This window comes from Macrotis lagotis, chromosome 2 (genome assembly GCF_037893015.1).
Source record: "Macrotis lagotis isolate mMagLag1 chromosome 2, bilby.v1.9.chrom.fasta, whole genome shotgun sequence".
Classification (NCBI taxonomy): Eukaryota; Metazoa; Chordata; class Mammalia; order Peramelemorphia; family Peramelidae; genus Macrotis; species Macrotis lagotis.
In genome coordinates this window covers 115,549,898-115,572,566 of record NC_133659.1, presented here as the reverse complement: position 1 = coordinate 115,572,566, position 22,669 = coordinate 115,549,898, and positions in this window count along the sequence as shown.

The window sequence follows — 22,669 nt, the reverse complement described above, 5'->3', positions numbered from 1 at the left end:
TGGAAGAGCTAAAAAAGGATTGATTTTAAAAGTAAGTAAGAACAGTAGAGGAAAAATTGGGAAGAGAAATGAGAATGAAGAAAATAATTACTTAAAAAACAAAATAGGTCAAATGGTAAAAGAAGCACAAAAATCCAATGAAGAGAATGCCTTAAAAAGCAGAATTGGTCAAATGGAAAAAAAGATATACTCTATTCTTAAGAAATAATGAATATTAAGAATACAGAGAGACATGAGAACACATAGATAACTGATAAAAAGTGAAACAGACAAAATCAGGAAGGCAATATCTACAGTGCATAACAATGTAAATAATTTGTTTAGGCATTTGTAAGATAAGCCATTTGGTCTAGATGTGAATGTAAATCTGCCTTAATCACTGGTCCAGCTTAACTAGATGTAAAAACTTATTTGAATATTCACTTCGTAATTGTTATATAATCAGTCCAAATGTACAGTCCTCATATGAGATCTGGATGTAGCCAGATTACACACTTGCTTATACTTTATGATACTTATGTAGGTCTTAGATTCTACATGAAGCCAATTTTGTTCTATAAATGTCCAGGCTGTTGGACAGTTGGGCTAGCAGGACAAGTATGAAAAAACATGTGGACAATGGGGGAATGATAGAACAGACAGTGGAAAATGAAGCTATGGAAGTGAAGGCAAGGAGACTTGTTATGCACTGACACTGGGGAGAAGTCACCTAGGAACTTGGGGAAATGATAAGCAAACAGGTAAGCAAACAGGTTATGAAGATAGATTTGTGGGTGTTTTTGATCCTGTAGCTTCCTGCCACCAAGGCTGTACAATAAAAAGGTATAAATCTCTTCAAACAGCCATGGCATTCCTTTGGTCATTCTGAATAAAGAATCTGCAAAGCAACCAGGAGGAGAGGAGAAAACCCTCCAGAGCTCCTGCCTTAACTGGCAAGATTTGTCTGAGGTCAGATTCTCCTGGACTTGCAATTGGCAACAAGAATAGGATTTTTTATAATATTCTACCCCCTCAATTCAATTTGACTTACATTATTCCATTACTAAAGAGTATCCATTTCACTTTAATTTTTTGCTACTACAAAAAAAATTTGCTATGCATGTTGTATGTATTTATGCATATAGGGCCTTTTTTTTTATCATTGATCTCCTTGGGGGAATAGGGATATCATGAGTCAGAGGGTATAGACGTTTTGGTCACCTTATTAGTATAATCCCAAATTGATTCCGAAAATGGTTATATAGTTTCACCAAGAATACATTAAGAGTTCTCTTATTCACCAAATTCTCCATCATTGACTATTCTCATCTTTTGTCATTTTTGACAATTTTCTAGGTAATTTTTTCCATTTTCCTTATTATTATTATTTTAATAGTTTTCAATTCTTGAGAGAAATGTTTGTTTGAATTCATTGACCAATGATGGGGGGGGTAGAGTGGGGATGACTTCACAATATAGTTTTAAAAAGTGAATTTACAGGGAGTTTCCTGTCTTCTTGAGAAAAAATTCCCTAAACATGTTATATTTTTTATAAATGCTACAAAAGAAACAATGAAGTGAACTCTATTTTTCACTATGGTAGCAGTCTGACTGAATACCAGGAATGAATTGAGAGGTGAAAGAATTAGATGTTTCTAGGTAAAGGAAAAATGAATCATAGGGAAAAATCAATTCCAAGGAATATCAGAGTTGGGGATAGCAATTGTCTTTCAAGCCTCTCCATTTTTCATGCTGTTATAGCCCTCTTGTTTAGGGGCTTTAGGTGAATTATAAGAGACTGTTTTGAGAAAGATTTAAAGTGGGACAGAAGCAATCCATTCTTCAAATCATTCTTTTGATTTAAAATTTAATTTTAGAAAAATGGGTCATTTCCAGGTCTAGTGAGAATTACCATGAATCTAGAAGTGTTCCCAAAAAATTAAAGGAAAAGGTAGATTTTAGAAGTAATTGCTTTCAGGTGAGTATGAAGTATGGGGGCAGGGGGAAATATTGAATTTGAAATCAGAAGATCTGGGTTCAAATTCCACTTCTTACACTTACTTGTATGACCTTGGACACTCAGATCCTCAGTTTCATAGATCACAGGATCATAAACTTAAGAATTGAAAAGGATCTTAGAATGAATTCTATTTTGACCACTTTGAGTTTAGGATCTCTGGAAGACATTTAATCTAATAGGTCCAAAAGACACTAGGGCTGGGTATGCCCTATATAAATATGAAAATTGAGCCCAAAGAATTAATGAGATCACTAATTAAGAGTTTTGAGAGATATAGTTACTGGGCATGATATGGATTAAAATACACAAAAAGCTTTAAAAGGAGCAGTCAGAATGTAGAAGGAGAACCAGAAGAGATCAATGTCTCAAAAATCTAGAAAGGAGAGAGTATCCATAAGTAAGTGATCAATAGTGTCAACATGCCATTTAGAATTCAAGAACAAAGATGACTAAAAAAAAGATTATTATATTTATTTTTATAGTGTTCTATTTTTTCCCAATTACATATTGTGAGGATTTCAGCATTCATTTTTACAAGGTTTTGAGTTCCAAAGTTTTTCCCTCTTAAAAATGGTAGGCAACTTGATATAGCATATACATGTGCTATCATGTAAAATATATTTCCATTCTTGTCTCAGTTGCAGAAAAAACAGATCAAACGAAAAAATAAACATGAGAAAAAAATGAGGTAATCGAAAAATATGCTTCAAACTGCATTCAGTGTTCATCAGTTCTTTATCTTTATTACCTTTTCCTTCATGAGTTTTTTGTACTAAGTATATGTATTTCTGAGAGGAGCTAGGTCATTCACATTGATCATCATACCTTATCTCTGATACTGTGTACATTGTTTTCCTGGTTCAGCTCATTTGGTTTTGTATCAATTCATACAATTCTTTTCAGGTTTTTCTGAAATCTGCTAGTTTAACATTTCTTATTGCAAAATAGTATTCCATTTCATTCACATACCACAACTTGTTCAGCCCATCCCCAATTGATGGGCATTCCCTCAATTTTCAGTATTCTGGGACTGCTTTATAAAGTTTTACACCTGTAGATCCTCCCCCCCCCTTTTTTAATGATCTCTTTGGAATACAGACTTAATAGTGGTATTCCTGGAACAGAAGTTATGCACAGTTTGGTGTCGTTTGGACCTGGTTCCAAATTTCTCTCCAGAATGGTTGGATCAGTTCACAATTCTACTAACAATGCATTAGAGTTTCAGTTTTCCCATATTCTCTCCAATATTTATCATTTCCCTTCTATGTACTATTAACCTATCTCATAGTGTAATAATGGTATCTCAGAGAATGTTTTAATTTGCATTTATCTAATCAAAAAGGATTTGGAGCACCTTTTCTTATGCCTATAGATAGCTTTGGATTTCTTCTGAAAACTTCCTGATTGATCATTAACTTTGAATATTTATCATTTGGGGAATGGCTTGTGTTCATAGAAATTTGACCCATTTCTCTCTCTCTCTCTCTCTCTCTCTCTCTCTCTCTCTCTCTCTCTCTCTCTCTCTCTCTCTCTCTCTCCATATATATATAATTTGAGAAATGAGGCCTTTATCAGATTCACTTGTAAAAATTATTTCCCAGCTTTCTGCTTTTCTTCTAATTTTGGTTGCCTTTGTTTTGTTTATACAAAACCTTTTTATTTAATATAATCAAAATTTTCTAATTTATATTTCACAATCCTATCTCTTGTTTGGTCATAAATACTTCCTCCCTCATCCCCTCATGTATCTAAGAGGCAGACTTGTTCTTTTAATTTGCTTATGAAATCACCCTTTATGTCTAAATATTGTACTGATTTTGACCTTATCTTGGTACATTGTATGAGATGTTTGTCTATATCTAGTGTGTCCTATTAATTTCCAATTTTCTGTCAAATAGTGAATTCTTATCCCCAAAGCAGGGGTCTTTGGGTTTCTTAAACTCCTGCATTTTGTATGCCTAATCTATTCCACTGATCTACCTGTCTATTTCTTAACCAGTACCAGACAATTTCAGTGACTGCTATTTTATAATGTAGTTTGAAATTTAGTATGACTACGTCACCTTCCTTTGTATTTTTTTCCATTAATTACTTTGATATTCTTGACCTTTTGTTCTTCCAGATGAATTTTGTTATTTGTTTCTAGTTCTATCAAATCATTTCTTTGGTATTTTGGATGGTATGGCACTGAATAAGTAAATAAGGTTATGCAAAATTGTCATTTTTTATTTTATTGGCTTGGTCTTTCCATGAAGGAAATCAATCTATTCCTAGTTGCTTAGATCTGACCTTATTTAGATGAAAAATATTTGCAATTGTGTTCATATATCAGAAAGTTTCTGGGTTTCTCTTGACAGGCATTTTATATTGTTTATAGTTATTTTTAAATGAAATTTCTCTTACTGTCTTTTGTCATATAAAGAAATGATTTTGATTTTTTGATTTACACAGATTTTATCTTACATCCTGCAACTTTACTAAAGTTGCTAATTATTGTAAGGAATTTTTTTTAGTTAATTCCTAGGGTTCTCTAATAATACCATCATGTCATCTGCAAATAATGAGTTTGTTTCCTCATTTCTTATTCTAAATGCTTTAATTTATTTTTCTTCTCATTGCTACAGCTAAAATTTCTAATACCATATTAGTTGTGATAATGGGCATCTTTGCTTCACTCCTGATCTTATTGGGAAGGCTTCTAGCCTTACCCTATTATAATAATGCTTGCAATAGTTAAAATAATGCTTTAAATAGATACTGCTTGTCATTTTAAGTAACACTCCCTTTATTCCTATGCTCTCTAGTATTTTGTTGTGGTTTGGGGTGGGGGGGGGGTATTTGCAAGGCAATGAGGTTGAGTAACTTGCCCAAGGCAAAACAGATAGGTAATTATTAAGTTCCTGAGGCCAGATTTGAACTCAGATACTCCTGACTTCAGGGCCAGTGTTCTATCTACTGCATCACCTAGCTGCTTCCTCTCTAGTGTTTTCAATAGGATGGGTGCCATATTTTATAAAAACTTTTTTTCAGCATCTCTTGAGATAATCATGTAATTTCTGTTGGGTTTGTTACTGAATATAGTTTTTCCTAATAGTGAACTAGCCCTCACATTTGTTATAAAAACCACTTGTTCAAAGTGTTTAATCTTTGTGATATATTGCTATAATAGCCTTACAAGTATTTTGTTCAAAAATTTTACATCAATATTCATTAGCAAAACTGACCTATAATCTTCTATCTCTGTTTTAGGTCTTCCCAGTTTAGGTATCAGCATAATATATGTGTCATAAAAGGAATTTTGCAAGACTCCTACACATGTTTTTCCAAATGACTGATATACGATTGGAATTGTCTTTTAAATGTTTGGTGGAATTCACTTGGGAACCAATCTGGCCTTAGAAATTTTTTTCTAGGGAATTCATTAATGGATTGGTCAATTTCTTTCCTAAGGTTAGTTTATTTAGGTATTCTTTTTCCTGATCTGTTAGTCTTGTTAATTTGTATTTTCATGAATATTCATCAGTTTTGCTGATTGTCAAATTTATTGGTATATAACTAGATAAAATATTTCCTAATGAGTTCAGTCTTTTCATTTTTGATACTGGTTGTTTGGTTTTCTTTCCTTTTTTAAAATGAAATTAACCAATCACTAATCTCTATTTTCATAGAAATAACTCTGAGATTTATTAACTCAAAAGTTTGTTTTTGTTTTTTACTTTCAATCTTATTAAGCTCACCTTTGATTTTCAAGATTTCCAATTTGATGCTCAATTGAGGACTTTTAAATTTCTTCTTTTTCAGGTCTTTTTTTTAGTTGCATACCCAATTCAATTGATTTGTGCTTGTTTTCCTTTTCTTGGTGTAAGAATTTAGAGAAGTAAATTTTCCCTTAAGAACTAACTGACTGTATCCCATAAATGTTGGTATGTTGTCTAATTGTTATCATTCTCTTTAATTAAATTGTTGTTTCTATAATGTGTTCTTTGACCCACTTGTACTATTTATTATTTATTTATTAGTATTAGTATTAGTATTATTTAGTTTCTAATGAATTTTTCATCTATATTTTTACTTCCTTTTGTTAAATGTATTCTTAATTGGTTTATGATCTAAAAAAAATACATGAAATATTTCCACTTTTTTGTATTTGTTTTTGAGGGGTTTCTGCCCTATTACATGCTCAGTTTTTGTATTGGTATCATGTGCTGCTGATTTAAAAGGAATATTCTTTTCTGTCCCTATTCAGTTTTCTCCAAAGATCTATCATATCTAACTTTTCTATTATTATAATATTCTATTTGCCTCCTAAACTTTCTTTGTTATTTGTATTTATCAAAATCAGAGAGAAGATAATTGAGATCCCGCATTATTATAATTGTGCTGTTTAATTCTTTTTGTAACTCACTAAACTTTTCTTTTAAGAATTTGTATGTTACATCACTTAGTGCGTATATGCTTAATATTGATATTGCTTCACTGTCTATCATACCTTTTAGCAAGATGTAGTTAGTTTCCCTCCTTGTCTCTTTTAATTAGGTCTATTTTGGCTTTTACTTTGTCTGAAACTAGTATTGCTACCACCGCTTTTTCTTTAACTTCAGCTGAAGCATAATAGACTCTGCTTCAGCCCCTTACTTTTACTCTGTATATGTGTGTCTCTGATTCAAGTGTGTTTTGTATAAAAAACATATTGAAGGATTCCAATTTTTGATCTGTTCTGCTATCTGCTTCCATTTTATGGGAGAGTTCCCTCTTCACATTTATAGTTTTGATTACTATCTGTATATTTCTCTCCATCATTTCCTCCTGTTTTTCCTTTCTCTCCTCTGTTTCCCTCCTCAGCGGTGTTTTACTTCTATTGACCTCCTTCCCTAATTTGTCCTCTCTTCTGTCAGTTCCCATTCCTTCTGCCTTTATTTAATATCCTCCCCCTCCTATTTCCTTGCCTGGTCATATAAATTTCTATATTCAACTATTATGTATATATTATTCCCTTTTTGAACCAATACTGAGAAAGTAAGGTCCAAACAATGCTCACTGTCCACCTTCCCATCTTTTCCCGGGTCATTCATGTCTCTTCATGTGAGATAATTCATCTCGTTCCATCTCTCCCATGTTTCCGTACCCATTGTACTCCTCTTTCTCCCCTCTTTTATCAGATTAAGATGTACATTTCCTATGATTCCTCCAAACAAATCAATGAATTGGTTTTACAACTAAAAAAAAAACCTTCAAAAAGAATAAATTTTAAAAGCCCCAATTGAGCATCAAATTGGAAATTCTGAAAATCAAAATCAAAGAGCTTAATAAGATTGAAAATAAAAACAAAAGAAAAACTTTTGAGCTAATAAATAATCTAGAAGTGTTTCTATTAAAAAACAAAAGAAAGAAAAGTTGATGGGTTCATTTGATCTTAGAAGAAGAAAACTAAATATTCAGTATCAAAAATGAAAAACAACAAACTCACTGCTAATGAAGAAAAAATAAAGCAGTCTTTATGAAAAATTTTACCCAGTTAACAATCTGAGCAAAATTGATGAAAGTCATTTCCTTGAATGCACTCTATACTCATATTCTTGTTATATACATTCCTTCTAGCTGTAACATTAGTGATACAATCTTTAAGAATTCCAAGTATCATTTTCCCAAAAGTAGGAATGCTATAATAGTTTAGCTCTATTGAATCCCATATACTTTCTTTTCCCTTTTAAATGTTTATGCTTCTCTTGGGTCTTGACATTTAAGGTCAAATTGTTGGTTTGGGTCTGATTTTCTTTTTTATGAAAGCTTGAAATCCTTCTGTATTATTAAATGTCTATTTTATCCCTTGACGTATTAAGCTTAACTTTGCCAAATAAGTGATTATTGGTTGTAGTCCTAACAAATTTACCTTCTGGAATAGCAAGTCTTATGACTTATGATTCTTTAATGTTGCAGTTGCCTGATTGTGGCTCCCAAATATTTGAATTATTTCTTTCTGGCAACTTATTTATTTTCCTACAACTAATAGTTCTGAAACTTGAAAATAATGTTCCTTTATTATTTCAGGATCTTTCCTGAATCTTTCTCCTGAGGAGATCATTGGATTCTTTCAATTTCCATTTTGCTATTTTTCCTAGAATATCAGGGCAGGTTTCTTTGAGAATTTCTTGAAAACTGCTATCCAGATCCTCCTCAATATGCATTTTAGGTAGCCCAAAGACTGATATTTTCTCTCCTGGATCTATTTTCCAGATCATTTTATTTTTTCCCATAAAATATTTAACATTTTTCCCATTTTTTCATTCTTTTGAATTTGTTTGATGTATTTTTGGTGACTCATAGAGTCATTAGTTTCCACTTGCCCAATTCTAAATTTTAAGGAGTTGTTTTCCTCAATTAGCTTTTGTATCATCTTTTTTCATTTGACCAATTGTATTTTGTAAGGAATTCTTTTCCTCATTTGATTTTTGTATCTCTTTTTCCATCTAGCCAATTCTACTATTTAGCAGTTGCTTTCTTTTTCCAATTTTTCTTATATGATAAATCTTATGATAAAAAAACTTCTATAATTTTTAACTTATTTTTTGAGCTCTTCTATGAATCTTTCTGGGCATGAGACCATTTTCTATTTTTCTTTGCCTATAGGTATTTTGACAGTTTCCTCTTCTAGGTTTGTGTCCCAGTTTTCCCTGTCACCATAATAACGTTCTCTGGTCATAGTCTTTTCATTATTGTTATTGTTTTTAAGTCATCTTTTTTGGGGGGAAGGGGAATTAAGGGAGAGATTTTCCTTTTAAATTTGAGCTCTCTTCCAGGATGGAAGAGTCACTGTTTTAAGTTTCTTGTGCCATTAAGTATATTTATCTGGTGTTGTATTGATGTGCCCTGGAGCCCATGGGGACCTTCATGTCTAGTACTACACTGAGGGGGTTGTGTGGAGGATGGCTGTCACTTGGATGGGCTTACCTGGTGTTGAGCTGCAGTTAGTGATGATGTTTAATGTGCTGTCTAAAGCCCAGTGGTGTGACTCTGAGTTTCTCTGGAGCAGCACAGTGATCAGACTTCTGGCAGATGCCTGTTTGCCCAGAGATGTGATTGTCTGAGGGGAGGTCGGCCAGTTCCCCTGGTTATGCTAAGACAGGTGAAGGGTCCTGTTGTTAACAATTGTCTGCTCCACCACACTGGAGCTCAGGATTTCTTGCTGGTTTGCAGAAGGGGGACTGTCTTTCTGGGATGCTTCCTAACCTGGACCGTGCTCCCCTGCTTTCCTTTTACCGAAGTGAGCTATACTTTTCTCACATTTCCTCCAAGTTTCCTGGGCTAAAAGATTGTTTCCCTCCACATTTTTGCTTATCCTGCTGTTCCAGGATTTGTTCTGGGGCACTATTCTACTGCTGCTTTGAGGTTAGCATGGGAAAGGTGCAGAAACTTACTGCTTATTCCACCATCTTGGCTCTTGGAAATGTAATTCTGGCCATTAGAGTTAGCAACCAAGAAGTCACTGGTAGCTCTAGAGGAGAGGGTTTCAGTTGAATGATCAGGTCAGAATCCAGATCCCAGAGGGTTTTTAAGAGAGTGAAAAGAGAGGAAGCAGAGGCACCTTATGAAGGTGATTTTCCTCAGCTGAGGAGGGAGAAAAGAAATAGGTGATAGCTTTTAAAGATGTTCAGATCAAAGAAGTGATTTTATTTAGGATAGAGGAGTCAGGTTGGCAAGGATGGAGTGAATAGATTGGTCAACATCCTTATCCTATTGCCTGAGAATGTGTCCTTCAAAGGTGTATCTTAGGTCCTCTTTTGTCAGTACCCTTCTTTATGAATCTCAACAATTTCTATAATTTCAGTTATGACCTCTACTCATGTTACTTCTAAGACTATATATCTAGCCCAAATTCTGCTTCTAAAGTTAACTGCCTATTGTGCATTGCCTCTTGGATGCTCTGTCTATAACTCAAATTCAATAAATTGAAAGGGAAATTCATTAGATAGATCTTCAAATGTATAAAGCTGCTGCTTGGGAGGTTGTTCTGCCTTGGAAGGAGTCTGGTAAAACCAGCGTAGAGAGGAGCTCAGCTGGTATGCAGCCCCTTTGGGGAGGAAGTGCACCATCTGGTAGCTGGCTAGTTTGGCTAATTATTATTGCTAACTACTTTCTATTCTGTTGGAGGAAAAGAATTATAAAATATAAACAAAAATTTTAGAGATCTTATTATTATAGAATTATTAGAATATTGTTATTCTAAATGTTTATACCCTCTAAATTCCAGTTCCCTTTTGCAAAACCTTAACTTGTTGGACTTCCAAAAATTATAGGTCTGATTCTGTGAAATGGATAAAAGTAAATTAAATGGAAGGGAATCACTCCTATTTTACAAATTTCTTTGGTGTTAGATATATGTATGTAGAAATACAAACTCAAATTTCATAAAGACTTTATATTTTACTATACCTTTGATAGAAAGATAGACAAATTTGAAATCGATAATTAACTGGCAATAGAGAAAGTCTACAAGAAACATGGACAGTTAACTGCCATTGAAGAAAGAGTCTGTGAGGGACTGACAGTTAACGGCCATTGGAGAATGTCTGAGTGACTTAGAAGTGAAATGTCATCTTTGAAAAGGCTTGGAGAGACACTTTGAGAAAAGTGAGTGTAATTGTCATTCTGGTGGAGAATTGAGTGAATGTAACTTTCTTTTTTTCCTGGTGCAAACTGAATTAACTATTATTCTGAGGAGAAAATATTCTGATGAGAATTCCTGAGGGAAAATGAGAGACTTTGATTGGTGTCTTGAGACAAATTCAACAAACTGTTATATTCCAAAGGGAGATGAACAGTTAACTGACATTGCTGAGAACTGAGTAAAATGTCATTCGGAAAGAAGCTGTTAAGACATTCTAAAGAAAACTAATCTGTATTTTTGAAGGACTCAACAGGTGCCATTGTCTAAGACAGAATGCTAGGCAACAATTTATTTGCCTTTTCCAAAATACAAAACTGAATCTGGCATTCACTTTTAAATAACTAAACTAATTATATTATAGAATATAATATTAAAATAAAAAATTCAGGGGTTTTTTGTATTCTTTGTTATTGTTAAGAAATTATAAGTCTAGTAACATTGGTGTTTATTTAAACCTATAATTTTATATTTTAAACTGAGAAAAATTATGAGAAAAAATATCTTCCTAGTTTTACTGGGATGGGGTTTAAAGATAATGATTGAATAGAGAGTTGTGGGATTTCCAAATCACACCTATAAGTCCCCTCAGGAGTAGGCTTGCTTTTTGCCCTAGAAAGCACCTGAGATGTTATGCATCATGAATCCTACCACCTGTAGAGACTGCTGTATGTGAGGCCCTAGTCATAGGATTACTACATCAATTTCAGGAAGAATTATTGTGGATAAAGGCCTAGAGTTGGGAAGACCTGAGTTCAAACCCATCTTCAGACACTTAATTGCAGTATAACCCTGGACAAGTCACTTAAACCTGTTTGGCTCATTTTCCTTTTCTGTAAAATTATCTGAAAGAAGAAAATGGTAAACCACTCTATTATCTTCACCAAGAAAACTCCAAAAGGGGTCACAAAGAGTCAGGTACAACTGAAAACATCTAAAATCTAGACTTATTTCCTAGAAAGAATAATTTTATCTATCCCTGGGCATTCAATTATCATCTTTAGGCAGACATATTTCATATTTAATTTTTTTTCATCCTAATCACTACATTCAGTCTTATTTCCTCATCATCCACTGCCTCCTGTACATTACCACTTGGCTATCTTGCCAGTACCTCATTCTTCTACCTTAAAGTCCTAAATCCTACCCTTAAAATGGTCCTGTATACAAACTTTCCTATTTCTGTTGATGAACCACCATCCTACCAGTTGTCCAAGCTAATAATCTCAGAGTCAGTTTTGATACTTCTCTCAACCTCTTTCAATCATGCTCTATTCCTTCTGACTCTATACATCATTTCCCTTCTCTCCACAACACAAATCTACTCTCACCTAGATCATTTTGATGTCCTGATTGGAATCTTTGCACTTAGTCTAGTTCACATTCAATCTACCCTTCACATCACTGCCATTTTTTTCCTGATGATCAACAACATAAGTAAGCAAAAAGACCACTAAATTTGAAATCAGATCTGGGTTGAAATTTGTAATTGTTACAAGTGTCACATATTCTCCATTCTCTCTAATAATGATACCTGGTGCAGACCCTCGTCACTTACTATTGGTCTCTTTTCTGCAAGTCTTGGTTCACTCCAATCCATCCTCCATTTATTTGCCAAAATGAGCTCAGGTCTGATTATGTTACCTCAATAAAGTCTAGTAGCTAGCTCCTGATCACTGTCATTCAAAATTCTTTATAACATTCCCCTTACAACCTTTCCAGACTCTTTACACAGTATACGCGAACATGTATTCTGTGATTCAGCAATGGCCCCTAGTTTCTCAAATAAGAAACTCTACCTCCCAACTGGCACTTTCACTGACTGGCCCCTTTGCCTAGAATGCTGTTCTTCCCTGCACCTTCTGGTTTCCTTCAAGTTTCAGCCAAAATCCTACCTTCTATACGAAACTGTTCCTCAATACCCTTAATTATATTATCTTTTCTCTGTAAATTATTTCTAATTTATCACATATTTATATATATATATAACTTGTTTATATATGATTGTTTTAATGTTAGATTACCCATAAAATGAGTTCTTTGTGAAAAGGAAATGTTTTAGTGGGGTTTTTTGGTATGTAGAAGGAAAACCAAAGTACAGGGTAAAAAAACTCAAAAAAAAAAAGAGAAAATCCAGGAGGCAAAGATGATTAACAATGTGAATGTTGCAGAAAGGTAAAGGAGAAGATTGAGAAAAGATGAACAGATTTGAGAACTAAGAGATCACTTGTGTCTCTAGAGAAAACAGTCAGTTAAAAAGTACCAGGTCAGAAAAGAGAGGGTAAGAGGTTGAGCTGGGGGGGGGGGAACAATGAGGATAATTTGTAAAGTGCTTTAGCATAATGCCTGGAAAATAGTAGGAGCTTAATATTTATTACTTTACCATTTCCCCTAGAAAGCATTTCCAAAGATTTTGGATGAAAAGGAGAGATTCCACAGACCTCCCATTGCAGGGATAGCAGGTCAGGTTAGGTGTTTTTAAAGAAGAGAAAGTCTTATGCATATTTGTTGACAGCAGGAGAGAAACCAGAGATTAGAATATATAGAAAATTAAAGGGGAGCATGATGATGAGGGTAAAATCATTAGGGGAGGGGAAAAATGAGATAGGATGAGAATAGATGTAGTAAGATTGGGCTTGGGCTTAGTGAGAAGAAAAACTATTTCATTGTTAGAGCATAGAGAAAAGTGTGGCAGATGACATCAAAAATCTGTGAGTTGAGAAGGGGATGATAGAAAGTTAAGGATGAATGGTATCTATTTTCTCAGCAAAGTACAAGATGAGGTCCTCAGTTGAGAGTAGGTGGTGGGAGACTTGAAGAGAAAAGAGATGACTTATTCTAGAGAGCAATTTGGAACTATACCCCAAATGCTGTTAGATCTATATCCCAAAGAGATCATTCAAAAGGGGAAAATACCTACATGTTCAAAAATATTTATAGCAGCTCTTTTGTAGTAGCAAAGAATTGGAAATGAAGGAATGCCCATCAATTGGGGAATGGCTAAACAAGTTGTGGTATATGAATGTGATGAATATTATTCTTTAAGAAATTATCAAAAGGATGATTTCAGAAAAAAAAAACCAGAAAGACTTACATGAACTGATATTAAGTGAATGAATAGAACCAGGAGAACATTGTACACATTAACAGCAACACTGTGTGATGATCAGCTATGATAGTTTCAACTCTTCTCAGCAAGCAGTGATCAAAGATAATTCCAAAAGACTTTTGATGGAAAATTCCATTTACATTCAGAGAAAGAATTATGGAGTATGAATAAAGATCAAAGCATACTATTTAACTTTTTTCATTTGTTATTTTTTTTGTTTTTCATTTTACCCTTTTGTTCTGATTTTTCTCTCAAAATATACCTAGTATAGAAATATACTTAACATGATTGTACATGTTTAACTTATATCAGATTGCTTGTTGTTGGAAATTTGATATCTTACAAAATTCAGTGTTGAAAATGATCTTTACATGAAATTGGGAAAAAATAAAATGAAAAGAAAAAAGATATGTGAAATAGTAAGTGAAAAATAGCCTAATTTCCAATTAGTAGGGAATAGATTGGTTTGCTTCAGTCAGGGATATGTTAGGATTAGATTTGAAAATGTCTAAAAGACTTCTGTAACTTGTTATATTATTATAGATTTAGAACGTAAAAGGACCTTAGAGGTTGAGTCTAAGTCCCTTATTTTACAAATGAAGAATCTGATGAAAAAGCTTAAGTGACTTGTCCATCATTATACAGATTGTGTCTAAGATGAATTTCAATCCAGTTTTTCATGGCTCCAAGTCTTATATCCTATTTATTATGCCATGCTACTATGAGTAGAAACAGAAAAGGAGAATGGTGGAAGTGATGCAGGGTTGGGGTTGGCAACAGGTGAGAGGTGATAGGACAAGGAATTTAAGGTAGAAGATTGTGCAGAGATGAACTAGAAAACTAAAGGATTGAGGTAAGGAAACCAGAAAAGTGACCAGTGTACAATATTGATGATCAGGGAAAGGATTGAGAGGAGGAAAGATTAGAGAATGTACTAAGGAGGAAGAAATGATTTAAGAGGGATAAGGCAAAGGGAGAGATAGGCAGAAGTAAAAACTCTTGTAAGTGATGCCAAGGTCAGGAGTATGACCATCCCTGTGCATATTTGAGATGAAGTAGAAAAATAATGTGAAAAATTGTATTGATTGAAGAAATTAGAGATTAGGATATTCAAGGGAACCTTAACATGTATGTTGAAATTCCATAATAAAAGGGCAGAAGGTAGAGTGGAAAGAAAACCAGTGATTTATTTTTTGTTATACAAAATTTGGGGTTATTTACAACACTGCTCACCTTCATCCTTGGTGAGATGACTAATCTTTGCATCACACATGCTGTAGAACAATGAGGGAGGAGCTCCCAATCTACATTCTTCATGAACAATCATCTCATTGAATTCCTTAAACCCCAAAAGGTCTCCTGGATTGTACAGCTGGATGAAGCACCAAATCTTCACCATCAATTCTTTCTCAGGGTAGGAGTCCCCTCCATGGCAAGTGGTACATTTGCCTAAAGAACTGTGAACTTTATTTTGGAAAGTGGGAACAAAAATGACCTGAGCCCCTAAAAAGTCTACCCATTGCCCTGGTATGCTTGGGGGGTTGCTCAAGGTCATGCAGAATCTATTCTACCTTGACTATACTAATCAGAGAGCAGCAATTTGCCCAATGTGAGTTAACATCTAAGAAAGTCCCTTTGTTCAGTGACGTCACTTGCTGCAGATAGGAGCCTCAGCCCACACTGCACCTTTCTCTGAGGAATGGAGGAGAAATGAAGTACAAAGTACACAATCTAATAGGAACTTAAATGTTCTTTTCAAGAAGGCATTGTGTTTCAAAGTTAATGCTTAGTTCAGGAAACCACCTTCCTGGTCCTTGAAAATATTAACAAAAGTGAAAAGGAAAACAAAAAGAATTAATAGAAAAGGAAAGGATGAAAATAATAGAAATCAGTCTGGGAATAGGGAAATCAGCATTATGATCACCTTAACTGTGTAACTTTCAGCAAATATCTTGATTTTTCCAGGCCTCTTTCCCCACTCATAAAATGGAAAAGATGATGGATGCCTATGATCATATATAGATGTTTATGCTTCAAGAAACATATGAGGTATAGAGGAAAAGACATAAATTAGACTTTGTATTTTTGTATATATCTACACATAGATATATTGCACACATACACACAAAATATTAGAACACTAAACTAAAGAATTTAATGTAATTATCGTGTTTTCTTACCACTGCCCTTTAGCGACTCCTATCTGGTTTTTGTCTTTTAACCACCATACAATCTTATTTATACTTGAAATAAGGCTGCATAACTCTACAATACAACAGTAAAAACCTGAGAGATGTCTGACAGATCAAGACATGTATCTCCTTTTGAATGGTGTGATTACTTATCTGTTATATCAGGAATCAGCAACCTTTTCAACTCTGAAGGCCCCTATCATGACTTTTAATAGTTCATAAGGACACCTAAGACATAATCATGGGAGAAGAAAAAAATAGAAGGAAAGAAAGGGAGAGGATTCTCTCATTGTATATTTAGATAATGACTCCATGGATAGAGCACTGGTTCTGTAATTAGGAAGACTTGAGTTTGAGTCCAACTTTAGGCACTAACTGGGTGAGTCACTTAACCTCTCTGCCTCAGTTTCCTCAACTATAAAATGAGGTTAATAATTGCAGCTCCTTTCCAAAGTTGTTGTGAAGATCAAATAAGATAAGTTTTATAGAACTCTCAGTATAGTGCCTGTTTTCTTCCTTCCCTCCTAATGCAAAGAGATGTAGAGTTAAAACACTTGGGTCCAAATTCCAGATTACTCATTCACTACTTGTATGACCTCAGACAGGTCACTTTACTACATCTCTAAGCCTTGTTTATTAATTGATAAATGCAGGGGGGGTCCAATAAATATTTATTTAGCACCAACTATATGGTGGAGACAAAGATAAAAAAGAGTCTTGTCTTCAAAGAGCTTAGTCTAAAGGGGGAAGACAACACACAAAAAATAATGCAAAAACAGGATGGGAAGGAAGCAAGGTACCCTCTGCAGGAGCCATGGTGGAGAAGGTAGAAATGACCCAAGGCAATAACAACCAGGTGGGAAATGAGCTGATCTTTAAGGACCCTTCTAAATCCTGGGATACTTAGAGGAATGGGGCAGGGAGGGGGAGGCAGAGAGAGGGAAAAAGAAAAGAAATGTACAAAGTTTACAAAGCTATAAATTTTAAAAGAACATCAAGAGGCATATTGAAGACAGAAAATCGTTATTCATCTTAATTTCCCCAATCTGCTTTGCACATAAGTGTATGTGCCAAAGAAATCATTTTGAACCAACAGTAAAAAAAATGTTAGAGAATAAAAAGAGAACATTTGGAATATTGGGCTGATATGAAGGATTGGGAGAGGGGCAGAAATCTGGATTCCATCCCAAAGGTTTTTTTTTTGGGGGGGGTTGCAAGGCAATGGGGTTAAGTGGCTTGCCCAAGGCCACACAGCTAGGAGCTAGGTAATCATTAAGTGTCTGAGGTCGAATTTGAACTCAGGTCCTCCTGACTCCAGGGACAATACGCTATCCACTGCACCACCAAGCTGCCCCCAAAGGGTTTTTTAAGTAATGATTTACTTGGTTCTACCATTCTAGCCATATTATAGATAGAGATGCAGACTCATTAACAATTGCTCTAGTTGTCTTACAATGACAGCCTTCTCTCAAAGTAACAAATCATTTTTTTTAATTTCTATGAATTTTTGCTTTTATCTCATTTCTTCTGTAGTTAGGCAGCCCTTCGTCAGCTGGTCCTATCTAACTTTTCTAACATAATCATGAATTACTCTAAACCATTCATCCTCTATCCCAACCAGACCAGTATCATCTCCATATTTCTTTCTCTACCTCACTCACCAATTCCCTCTTCCATCTTAATATGACTTTATTCTTTTGTTCCTCCCATTTCCACACACACAAAATCCCACCCATCCTCAACTCTGATCATTTAATTACTGGTTGTCCTTCAAGATTCATCAATTCCTAACTCTTCCATGAAGCTCTTTCTTTACCACTTCAGCTTAAACTGATCTTTCCCCTTTTGACTGTGACATGAAGAGTCTTCCTGCCTGCTTTGGCAGCTAGTTTGCTATGCCTTGCGTGCTAACCTGATTATTTCAGGTGCATTAGTTTGTTTTCCCCATTGAACTATAAATCCTTGAAGGCAGTGCTTGCCTTGTCATAAGACAGCTCCACTTTAACATCTTTTCCCTTCCCTTTAAATGAATAGCTTTGATTTGTCTAAGATGCTGGGCAGTATGTTTGCTTGTTTCTGTTCCATATCATCTAATTTAGGGATTGGGACATAAGGTGATCTTGATCCATGTGGAGTGACTCACTATCCTTTCAAGCAGGAAGCACACAACTATTTTGGAGATGTGATGGGGGCATTACAGCTGGGGGGGCAATGAGGAGAGTAATTTTGTGCAGGATTATTCAGGCTTCATTTCCTAATGCAACTCTAGAGGACTAAACATGTTTAAGAACTTATTATCACTCTCAAGTAATTAGAAATCTTATTTAGGAGACTTCAATATTCTGGAACTCTTCTCTAGCAGGCCAGCCTTCTTCATCAATGTGTGAGTTCTTCCAAATGTCTTCATTTGGAAAACTGTCCTAGGTCTAGGCCCCTTATCCCTCTCCTGACTCTGATTTTTAACTATTCATACTTACTATCCTGCCCCTGAATGGATAACTTCTCTCCCTTCTAAGCTTTACCACCATAAAATGTAATCTATTTGAGGGCAAGGACTATCTTTTGTTTATACTCCCAATGATTAAAACAGTTAATTAGACCTGGACAGAGTAATAATTTAAATAAAATATGTTTCTGTGCTCTGACCCAGGGTTATCTATGAACAGAAACAAATGGATAATTTCACTACTGAAGCAGATTTTGAGCAAGTCTTCCTCCATATTAGTGGTTAAAAACCTATGGTTAGCATACTTCTCCCTGCTTTATGTTTCATTTATTGTGAATAAATGGAAGTATATCAAAAGGAATTATGTCTATTTTTCTATATTTCAAGGAATCTTGTCTAATTTAAAATTCACATAGGAGATTTCTTATTCAGACAGCATGTTACTCTACTGCATCAAATTCCTTTCCATAAGCAATGAGTAATAAGCACAATAGGACTTTGTTTTTATACCTTTCAGTCAATGAGTTATTGTCAAGATATGCTCTACTGTGAGGGGTCTTTTTCCTGATAAGAATAATTCAACAAGGATAATTTTAATGTATATATAGATTATTCTTAGGAAATTTTTATATAGATGGGAAAATAGGTATACAAGTTGGTAGGTATTGCTCTTTTCTTAGCTACAATGTTTTTCCTACTCCTTTCCCTCCTTCAGATACCTTAAGAATTGATCCCTCATTCAATCTCAAAATTGCATTTCCTTCTTTTTGGGCCTCCACTGTACATGATTTTTCTAGTTCAGCTACCTTTCTCATCAATGCCATTTTTGTTTCCTCTAAAAGAGTCCAGGACTATAAAACAAGAATCCGTAGTAGAGTCCAGTTCTAGTTATTCGATAGTAAAAAGAGTTTGTTTTAAAAACTGCTGCACATATTTTCTACTTTTTCCTTATTTGTTCTCTTTGCAGCTTTACCCTAAAATGTGCTCAGAATGACTCAGCTTATTTTGGCTTTTCACATATCCATTAAATAAACTTTCCCTTTTACTGCTTCTTGATGTTTAATGGCACAAGAGTGTTCATAATCTACCATCCTTCTCCTCAAGATTTTACAACTGATTTTATCCTTAACTGGTATTGTCCTTGGCTGTCACCTCTCTCTGCTTGGCCAGATAATCGTGTATTTTCTGGCTGAGGCATCTTTTAGATCCTTTTGGTCCATGATGGCCTCTTCATTGTAGAAATTGATTTGCATCAGTTAAACTTCTATACAATATTGTTATAATCAGTCAATGACCTTTCCTTCAGTCATTCTCTATTTTGTTTTTGGCATCAAAAACACATTTAGATAGTCAATTTAAAGTTAGTTTAGTTGTTTTCCATATCTTTTTTCTTTGTTTTTAAAAAATGTTTCTTTTAATCTTATGTTAATTATTATTTTTTCATTTCCTGCCCACTAAAACACATTCATTTAATACAAAATATCCCTTAGTCCTTGATTTTATAGTGAGGATGACAAAGGTTTCAGAGGATGCTAAAAATCACACAGTTTGAGGGATCAATTATAAACATTAACTTAGCAGTTGACAGTAGTTGATCTAATGACCAATAACACATAATTGAAGGAGGTAAATCATATCAATCTTTATGTTCTTTTTGAGAGTGAAACAAAGTCAAAGGAAGCTTCTGCGTGACTGATAGATTGTTGAAATATTTTAAATCCTATACAAATGTGAAGGGTTGTTAATCATAATTGATTTTATTTTTGTGATATTATCTAGTCCCTCCTAATTATTTTCAGAATAAAATATGTATGATTTAATCAGTCAATCACAAGTATTTTTTAAGAACTCACTCTGGGAATAGAAATATAAGGCAAAAGAAAGATAATCTATTCTCAAGCAATTTATACTCTTATATATAATATGTTGAACAAAGAAGTTAAAAGTTGAAATATGGGAGGGAGATAAAGGTACTTCATTCAAGAGTCTGATTCAGGCCAGAGAATTTCTACAAAGAACTTGATAAGTTATTCTAAATGAAGTCTCTCAAACTTAGATTGAGACACTAATACATGGTGACAAAGATGAACACGGTTAAGGATAATGAAAATACATCAGATATCATTATTCAGCAACAAAGGGAAGCTGTAGGATATAAAAGTAAGTATTAACAATAATAACAAAAACAATAAGAAGAAGAAGAAGTTTAAAATAAAATTTCATTCCAAAGGAATGATACCCAAAGACTTGTAGACAAGTAAGAAGACTCACACTTCCAAATCATGAATGCTATATATTCTAAAAAAAAAAAAAAAAAATGGTAGAGACTGGCTATGCTAAGCTCCAAGTAATATCCTAAAAAAGATTACATTCAACAACCATTTATATTTACATAATGCTTGAACATTTTCAACCACTGCTTGATGTTGGGTGTACAGATATCATTGCTCTGATTTTACTGACACGGAAACAAAGTGATATGCCAATGATTATATACCTATTGAGCATTGGAGATAGGATTTAAATCCTACCGTCTGGACTCCAAACACAGTGTTTTTTTTTTTCACTACCTTGTTAATGTTCTGAAATGACTAACCACCAAGAAGATACAAATTCAGATACAAACATGCCAAGAGAATAGAGAAGAGCTCAGGAGGTATTGTGAGGGACATCGCTGACCTAGGAACCTTGTGTCATCCCTACCCAGTCATTTATATTCCGAAGACCTCAATTAGCTGACAAAGCTAATGGGATAAATGAAATTTTCCCTATGGATGCCCCCCCATAAACACACACACACACACACACACACACACACACACACACACACACACACACACACAGCAAGTAAACACAAATAGAGAAAAATCCTGCAAGGTTCCCAGTCTCCTCATTGCTTCACTATTCTGCCATACTCTATACTTGCCCAATACTTGCTTCCAACACACAGAGTTTTATAAGACATAATACAAGGCCATTTAGGGAATACCAACCAAGATGTAGGTCTGCTTGTCTAAGTTCTTAGAGAATGTAAGGAAAAAAAGAACCAATATTACGGTCATTGCTTCTAATAAGTACCTTCCTATTCTAACGGAACCATTGCCTCCTTTGTTGTCACTTCCTCTGAATAACTGCAGCTCAGGAAATATTTATATAATACATACTACATGCCAAATGTTACTCTGACCCTGGAGATAGAAAGACCAAAATGTAACAGTCCTTGCCGTTATGTATTGCTATTGTTTAGGTATCACTAACATCAATGCAATTTCTGGCACATAGTAGATATTTTAAAATGTTTATCAATTGATTGTTCTATTACAGGAATTCTTAGTCTCGTGAACTTATTTTTAAACTACTGATGATCATATTTCAATATGTTTGGTTTCCTCTGAAACCTTCTATATTTTATTTAAAGCCTTTAAAACATAATTCTGAGGATTCACCAAACTACAAAAAGGGTCCACAATACAGACATACACAAATTTGAGATCCCTACACCAGAGGACTACAACATACAAACATATAATGATAAATAATTATGAAGTCATTTGAGATGTGAGAGAATACTAAACAATTCAGGGGATCCTTCAAGACATCATAGAAGAGCCTACATGCAATTTGATCCTTGGAGGAAGAAGATTTAAGGAAGAGAAATAAATAAGGAAAGTGTTCCAGGCATGGAAATAAGATAATGTGATCACTGGACAATGGTTTTAGTGCTGGAAAGGATGACTGAGGTTTCCTACTCCAATTATCTCATTTTACAAAAGAGGAAGCTGAAATCTAGGGAAGTGATATGCATGTCAATGCACCCAGGTCCTCCCATTCCACAACCCATTATACCATGGAAAGCTAAGTTCTAGTAACAGGTAGAGATCCAAGCTGGTGAGCACCTAAATAATTTGAAAGAAATCTGTAAAGATAAGAGAAAGACATATTGTTCAGGGTTTAGACTATGATTTTGTTTTATCCTGGGAAGCAATAAGGAGTCCTTGAAGAATTTGGAACAAGAGAATGATGGACCAAGGGCAGTGATTGTTGTTTCAATTTGCTTGTACCTACATATACAGAATTCTGAGCCTTTCAGCAGAAGATATAGCCCAGTCTTCTATATGGTGTCTTGGGTAGATAAAAGTGTTATAGCCAGGCCCCTCATGCTCCAAATGCTCCTTGGATCATGGGTCACTCATACTGCCCCAGAGCAGAACCCTGCTTCTTCTTCTAGCATTATAGATCAATACTTTCAGAGAATTACTGC